Source organism: Mastomys coucha, unplaced genomic scaffold (genome assembly GCF_008632895.1).
Source record: "Mastomys coucha isolate ucsf_1 unplaced genomic scaffold, UCSF_Mcou_1 pScaffold21, whole genome shotgun sequence".
NCBI lineage: Eukaryota > Metazoa > Chordata > Mammalia > Rodentia > Muridae > Mastomys > Mastomys coucha.
In genome coordinates, this window is record NW_022196904.1 from 117,105,247 (window position 1) to 117,112,383 (window position 7,137).

A 7,137-nucleotide genomic window follows, 5' to 3' on the forward strand; every position below is an offset into this window, starting at 1 on the left:
AAAAAAAAAAAAAAAGAAAGAAAAAAGAAAAAAATAATTGTTTGAGAATTTCATATAATGTATTTTGATCATATTCATTACCCAGCTCCTCTCAGATATGTGACAGTCTCTATCATACAACTTTGTGTTTTCATTAAAACAAAACCGCTGAGTGGTGGTGGCACATGCCTGTAATCCCAGCACTCCAGAGGGAGAGGTACTCTGTGAATTTGAAGCCAGCCTGGTTTACAGAGTGAGTTCCAAGACAGCCAGAGCTACACAGAGAAACCTATTTCAAAAAACATAAGTAACCAAAACCAAACCAACCAAACAAACAAAAGGCAAATGAAAACCTAACAAACTAAACCAAAAAAACCAACTAACAAACCAACCAAAAAGAAAAAAAATCAGTTTGATCTGGCCATATATTCTTGGGTATTTGGGTGTTCACTGGAGTGGGTCAATCCAGAGAAATCTAGCCGTGATCTGGCCAAGCCTCTTACTGGCTGTATAGAAATTGTCTAGTTGTCTACAGGGGTTAGTTTCCAAGACAGTGTGGCAGATTAAAGGCAGATAAAAGACCAATGTGCTGCTTAGTTAAAAAAAATGTATGCAGGTGCCAAAGGAGGTCAGAGAAGAGGTTCTCCTGGCGAGTCACTTAACATGGGTGCTGGGAACAGACCTTAGATGCTCTGGAAGAGCAATAGATGCTCTTAACCTCTAAACCATCTCTCCACCCCTCTTTCTTTCTTTTTCCTCTCTTTCTTTTTCTCTTTGTTTTGAGACAGGACTTCACTATGTGGCTTTGGCTGGCCTAGAACTCACTAGGTAGCACAGGCTGGCCTCAAACACAGATCTGCTTGACTCTGCTTCTTGAGTGCTGGGATTAAAGGTGTGTGCCATCATGTCTGGCCACATTTTCTTCTTTATTTTTAAAGATTTACTTGTATTATTTTAAAGTGTGTGTGTGTGTGTGTGTGTGTGTGTGTGTGTGTGTGTGTGTGTGTGAGTGTGTGTATACAAGAGTACAGGTATTCACAGAGGCCAGAGGAGTTGGATCCCCTGGAGTTGGACTCACTCTATGTTGGTGTTGGGAACCAAACTCTTGGTGTGTGAATGAAAATGAGGACATGACTACTTCTAGGTATGGTTGAGGAGAAGGCTTTTATTGTAGATGTGAGGGAGAGCATGGCAAGAACATGGCCAGTAAACTAGACCAGGCTGTGAGAGGAACTGCAGGAGAGAGAGCAAGGAAGGAAGAGAAGAGAGAATGAGCAAAGAAAGTATATCGGAACCAAGAGAGCATGTAGCCAAAATGGCAGATAGAAGTAGGAGCCAGAAGCTGGGGGAAGAAAAGCAAGGTCTAGCCTCTGGACTGGAGAGATTCAGGTAGGGGTGAGGTGAGAAGCTGAGAGGAGCTGCTACAGGACTTTGGTACACACTGTGAACCCTGAGATTGTGGTATTTCCTGAAAGAACCTCTTTCTAGTTGTGATGTGGCTAAGCTCTTAGCACATATCTTTAATCCCAAACAATGAAGATAAAGTTAGTTTGTAGCAGGAAGCAGCCATGTTTGAAAGTGATGTTAAATTGAGTGCCAAAGTGACAAAATCAGGGAAAATTAGGATTGCCCAACTCATGAGAGAGAAAAGGGAAGCTACTTGAGGGGCTGTACAGAGAGAGGAAGAAGAGAGACAGGTTTCAGAGAACAAGCTAGATACGGGTGACTACAGAACAAGCCAGAGAATGAGAAGGAGCCAGAAGATTAGAACATATTGCTAAAGTTAGTATGAGATCAAGCAGAGCAATCCAGGAGAGGTGGGGGGTGGGGGAGTGGGAGCGGGGAGACAGAGAGAGAGAGAGAGAGAGGGAGAGAAAGAGGCAGGTGGAGGGAGAGAGGGGGAGAGGGAGGGAGGCAGGAGGTTGGGGAGGAGTTTTGAGCCAGAACAGCTGAGTTGAACCAGCTAGAGGTCAGAAAAAACTAGGAAGGAGTAGGCTTATGCAGCATTAAGTCTCAGGCTGAAAACATTCTAGGTTTAGGTTAGATTAGATTGTATGGGGGCTTGAAGCTTCCAGGACTAGGCCTAGGTTAGCAGACTAAGGCAGTAAACCTTGGAGACGACACAGGAGAATAAAAAATACTTTAACCAGGAGCCACAGGTGCTGAGTGAGACTGGTCTTGGTTTCTTTGGGATCCAACACCGTGCAGCCCAGGCTGGTATTGGGCTGAGATTATGGGCATCCTTCATCAGCCTGGGTCTTCACTGGTTTCCCTTTATTGATGCCATAACACTTTTTCAGGGGGAACCTCCACATCTGCAGCTTTCCCCCAACCTCCAAAGCCTGTGCACTTGGCTTTTAGAGCCTTAGATTGGCTATAACTGTGGTGCTGTGATACAGGCTGGGGCCAAGGGTGTCTCAGCCTCCTCCTCACGTTGGCAAGCTGTTTCATTCAGGTATCTGGAGTAAGAAAGGAAGGATGTGGCTGGAGCTAGTTGAGTTCCAGGAACCTTTGTCCTTTTCTTTTTTCAACCATATACTCAATTTTAGCTAGGTATGTGGCTACTTAAAATGAAGACTGAATTTTCCAGCCTGCCTGACAGTTATATATGGTCATGTGACTAAATTCTGGCCAGTGAGATGAGATGGGGAGAGGACAAAGCTGATCCATCCCCGGTCTGAGGGAAAATGGATGCCATGGGCTTAGAGGGAGTGTCACTATCAGAGAGGATTGGGTGTGGCCTTGTTTAAGTAGGTGTGGCCTTGTGGAGGAAATGTGTCACTAGGGGTTTCACTAGATGCTCAAGCCAGGCCCCATGGCTTACTCTCTCTTCCTGCTGCCTGCCAGTTCCAATATAGAACTCTGAGCTCCTTTTCTAGCACCATGTTTGCCTGAATGCTGCCATGCTTCCTACCATGTTGACAATGAACTAAACCTCTGAACTTGTAATGCCAGCTCCAATGAAATATTTTCCTTTATAAGAGCTGCCCTGATCATGGTGTCTCTTCACAGCAATAGAAACCCCAACTAATCTACTTTCAGCTAATGAAAGTTGCCCTGTGTTTGTTTGGTCCATGCTACATGTCAGGTGTTGTATTAAGCTTTTCTTACACACCATTTAAGTTGACCCTTGCAAAAGCTTTTGTTATAAAAGCAACAAAACTCTTGCGTAGTGCACAAGTCTATATTCTCAGCTCTAGGGAGGCTGAGGAAAGAGGATCAGAAGTTCAAAGTCATCCTTGGCTACCTTTTAAGTTTGAAGTTGCCGGGCTGTGGTGGCACACGCCTTTAATCCCAGCACTTGGGAGGCAGAGGCAGGTGGATTTCTGAGTTCGAGGCCAGCCTGGTCTATAGAGTGAGTTCCAGGACAGCCAAGGCTACACAGAGAAACTCTGTCTCGAAAAAAAACCAAAAAAAAAAAAAAAAAAAAAAAAAGAGAGAGAGAGAGAGAGAGAGAGAGAGAGAGAGAGAGAGAGAGAGAAAATCAAACCAAAACCAAAAATCCAACCCACTAACCCCTGAAGCAGAGTCTAATAAAATAAGTTAAAAAGTGATGATGAAGCCGGGCGGTGGTGGCAAACGCCTTTAGTCCCAGCATTTGGGAGGCAGAGGCAGGCGGATTTCTCAGTTTGAGACCAGCCTGGTCTACAGAGTGAGTTCCAGGACAGCCAGGGCTACACAGAGAAACCCTGTCTGGAAAAACCAAGAAAAAAAGAGAGCCGGGCAGTGGTGGCACACGCCTTTAATCCCAGCACTGGGGGGGCAGAGGCAGGCGGATTTCTGAGTTCGAGGCCAGCTTGGGCTACTGAGTGAGTTCCAGGATAGCCAGGGCGATCCAGAAAAACCCTGTTTTTGGAAAAAAAAAAAGTGAGGATGAAATGTATTTGTGCTAAAATATTGTCAAAGCTATGATACAAGGATTATATTTACCCCATAGCATCAAGTTGGTTTTATCATATCTGTGCCTGAGAGTGGCCTGGAGTTGCTGTAGAAAAGTTGAACTAGCTAAGCCTTGTGCAACATACTTTTGATCCCAGTATTCAGGAGGCAGAAGCAAGTGGATTTTAGTGAGTTTGAGGTCAGTCTGGTCTGTGCAGTAAGTTCCAAGACAGCCAGCGTTACACAGTAAAGTCCCATCTCAACCAACAAACAAACAAACAAACAAATGGCTGAAATATTTTGCTGATGGGCTGTGAATTGTTTCTCTTATTTTATTTATTAATGTTATAATACTATACAGATAGTCAACAAATCAATAGGAAAAATAGGATAAAGAAGCTCCTTAGATCTGGTTTGACCTCGTAGGGATGGAAGGGTCAGGTTCTCCAGGCCATACCTGTTGCATTCTTCTCAAGCAACTTGTTTGCTGGGGCTGGGGTGACACTGTTGTCCCTTGATATGTGCATCCACTACTGCTCTTATCATAAAGCAAACGAACACACAGAAAGTTTGTGGTTCTTAATCCTCAGCCAGGGAACTTCCTTCCAGTTAATGGCGTCCTTCAAGTCAGAGCTGGGGTGTTTTTGCTTTTAAGGCTGAGAGGCAGCAGCAAGTATCTTAGAAATGGCAAAATGGTTGTTCCCGTTCTAGACTAACCTCTAGCAGAGTGTGTTTGTATTATGATTTTAGGAATCCCTGAGGTTCCCTTGATGTCTATGGCAGGACTGTTTTTGGGCCTTACCTAACATTTGCCTCCCTGCTTAGAAAACTGAGGAAGCAGATCCAGAACAAACAATGGGCAACTTTCATATATCCCCCTGTGGCAAGTTGGTGTGGAAGAGCCAATATGATATTGTGCATATTTTCTTTTCTTTCTTTCTTTTTGCTCTTTATAACTCTTTTTTTTTTTTTTTTGGATACAGGGTTTCTCTGTGTAGCCTTGGCTGTCCTGGAACTCAGAAATCTGCCTGCCTCTGCCTCCCAAAGTGCTGGGATTAAAGGTGTTCATCACCACCGCCCTGCTAAAACTCATTTTTATTAGTTAAATAATCTGTGATCACTGTTGAAAATTATAAATAAACTTAAGGCAAATTATCCATCAGTCCTCTACAGAGAAAGAATGTCAATCTTCTCATACATAATAACTTTGTACCAGTTTTTCTTCTGTTTTTGAGATTATAATGACATCATTTATCCCTTCCCTTGCCTCCAAACCCTTCTGTATAACTTTCCTACCTCTCTGTCAATTTCATGGCCTTTTAAAAAATTAATTGTTGTTATACATATATGTATATATTCTTAAGTATAACCTGCTCAGTTTGTATGATGTTGCTTGTGTGTATGTTTTCAGAGTTGAACATTTGGTATTGGATAACCATTTGGTGTATTCTTACCTGGGGAAGACCGTTTCTCCGACTTTTAGCATTCCTTAGTTGCCTGTAGATCTTTGTGTAGTGTTGAGGCCTCATGTGCTTGCACACTGTTGTCCTTGTTCAGCCCATGAGTAGTGTCTTAGTCATGGTTTCTATTCCTGCACAAAACACCATGAACAAGATGCAAGTTGAAGAGGAAAGGGTTTATTTAGCTTACACTTCCACATTGCTGTTCATCACCAAAGGAAGTCAGGACTGGAACTCAAGCAGGTCAGTAAGCAGCAGCTGATACAGAGGCCATGGAGGGATGTTCCTTACTGGCTTGCTTCCTCTGCCTTGCTCAGCTTGCTTTCTTATAGAACCCAAGGCCACCAGCCCAGGTGTAATGACTATTCCTGGTTGTCAACTTGACTATATCTGGAATGAACCACAATCCAGAATTGGAGGGCTCACCTGTGGGCCTAATCTGGAGGCTGAGAGATACAAGTTTCTGACCTGGATCTTGGCATGGAGATCTTGAGGCATAGTGGCTATGAATCCTAGAAGATTTAAGACAGGATGATCTCGCCGGGCGGTGGTGGCGCACGCCTTTAATCCCAGCACTTGGGAGGCAGAGACAGGTGGATTTCTGAGTTCTGTGACTCTAAGAGAACTCTGACTAGTACACCAGGAAAGGTACCACCCATAAGGGGCCCTCCCCCCTTGATCACTAATTGAGAAAATGCCTTACATCTGGATCTGATGGAGGCATTTTTCTCAACTGGAGCTCCTTTCTCTGTGATAACTCCAGCTTGTGTCAAGTTGACACAAAACCAGCCGGTACAAATAGGTAGTTATTTGGTGAGACATTATGGGTGTAGCTTCTGACTTTCATTAGAGATATAATCTCACAGCAAACTCCCTGACCCTCTGACTCTTACAATCTCTCTGTCTCTTCTTCATCTATGAAAGGTGTGGGAGCTGTTTTGTAGATCTATCTGTTGTGACTGTGTTGCATATAACTTTGCATTTTAACAGGTTGTGGTTTTCTGTAGTGGTCTCCATATGTTGAAAAGTTTCCTTGATGAGGAGTGAAGACTACACTTACCTTCAAGTGTAAGGACAAATGTATAGATTGTAGTTAGGGATTATGCTGGTTTAGTAAAGCTATTGTAGGTTCTCCAAGGTCCATGACTTCACTAGCACTGAGTAGGTGGCTAGGTTTCCAGTACTAGGCATGGCCTCTCTTAAGTCCAGCTAGAGAGTGGTTGGCTAACTCCAAGGTATGTATGCCACTACTATACCCTTGGTGTTTGTTATCTTGCCATTCAGGTCATTGATATGGTTCATGGGCATCATGGCTGGGTAGGACTGTTGGCTGCCTCTCCTTTGGAAGCTTGCACGGTGCCTTCAAGTACCACAAAAGCTAGTCCTCAGGGAGGGGGTGTTTAAATCAGTTCCACCTCAGCCATGTTCCTAAAATCCATGATGTCTTCAGTAAGAGGGGCTTACCTTCTACCTCTGCAGGGGCAATGAAGAACAATAGCAGTATATATTTTGTGATTCTTGGACAGCCCTGAGCAAGAACTTAAAAGAAGGCTTCTCATTTCTGACATTAGAATTTTTGTTAGGTAGTCTTTGGCTCTTGAGGGGAACATTGCCTAATTGGGAAAAATTTATTTAAAATATATGTATATTTATATACAGAATTACTTGTAAGTTAATAGTACAAGTCATACTATTGCTCTTTTCATATTTATGACATTTTCATAATTAATACTTTCAGATTCTTTATTGTTATTTTGTCCTCTTACCTCTTCCTTTTATATTTACCTTCATCTCCCCTCCCTAAAGAGCCCTCCATTCC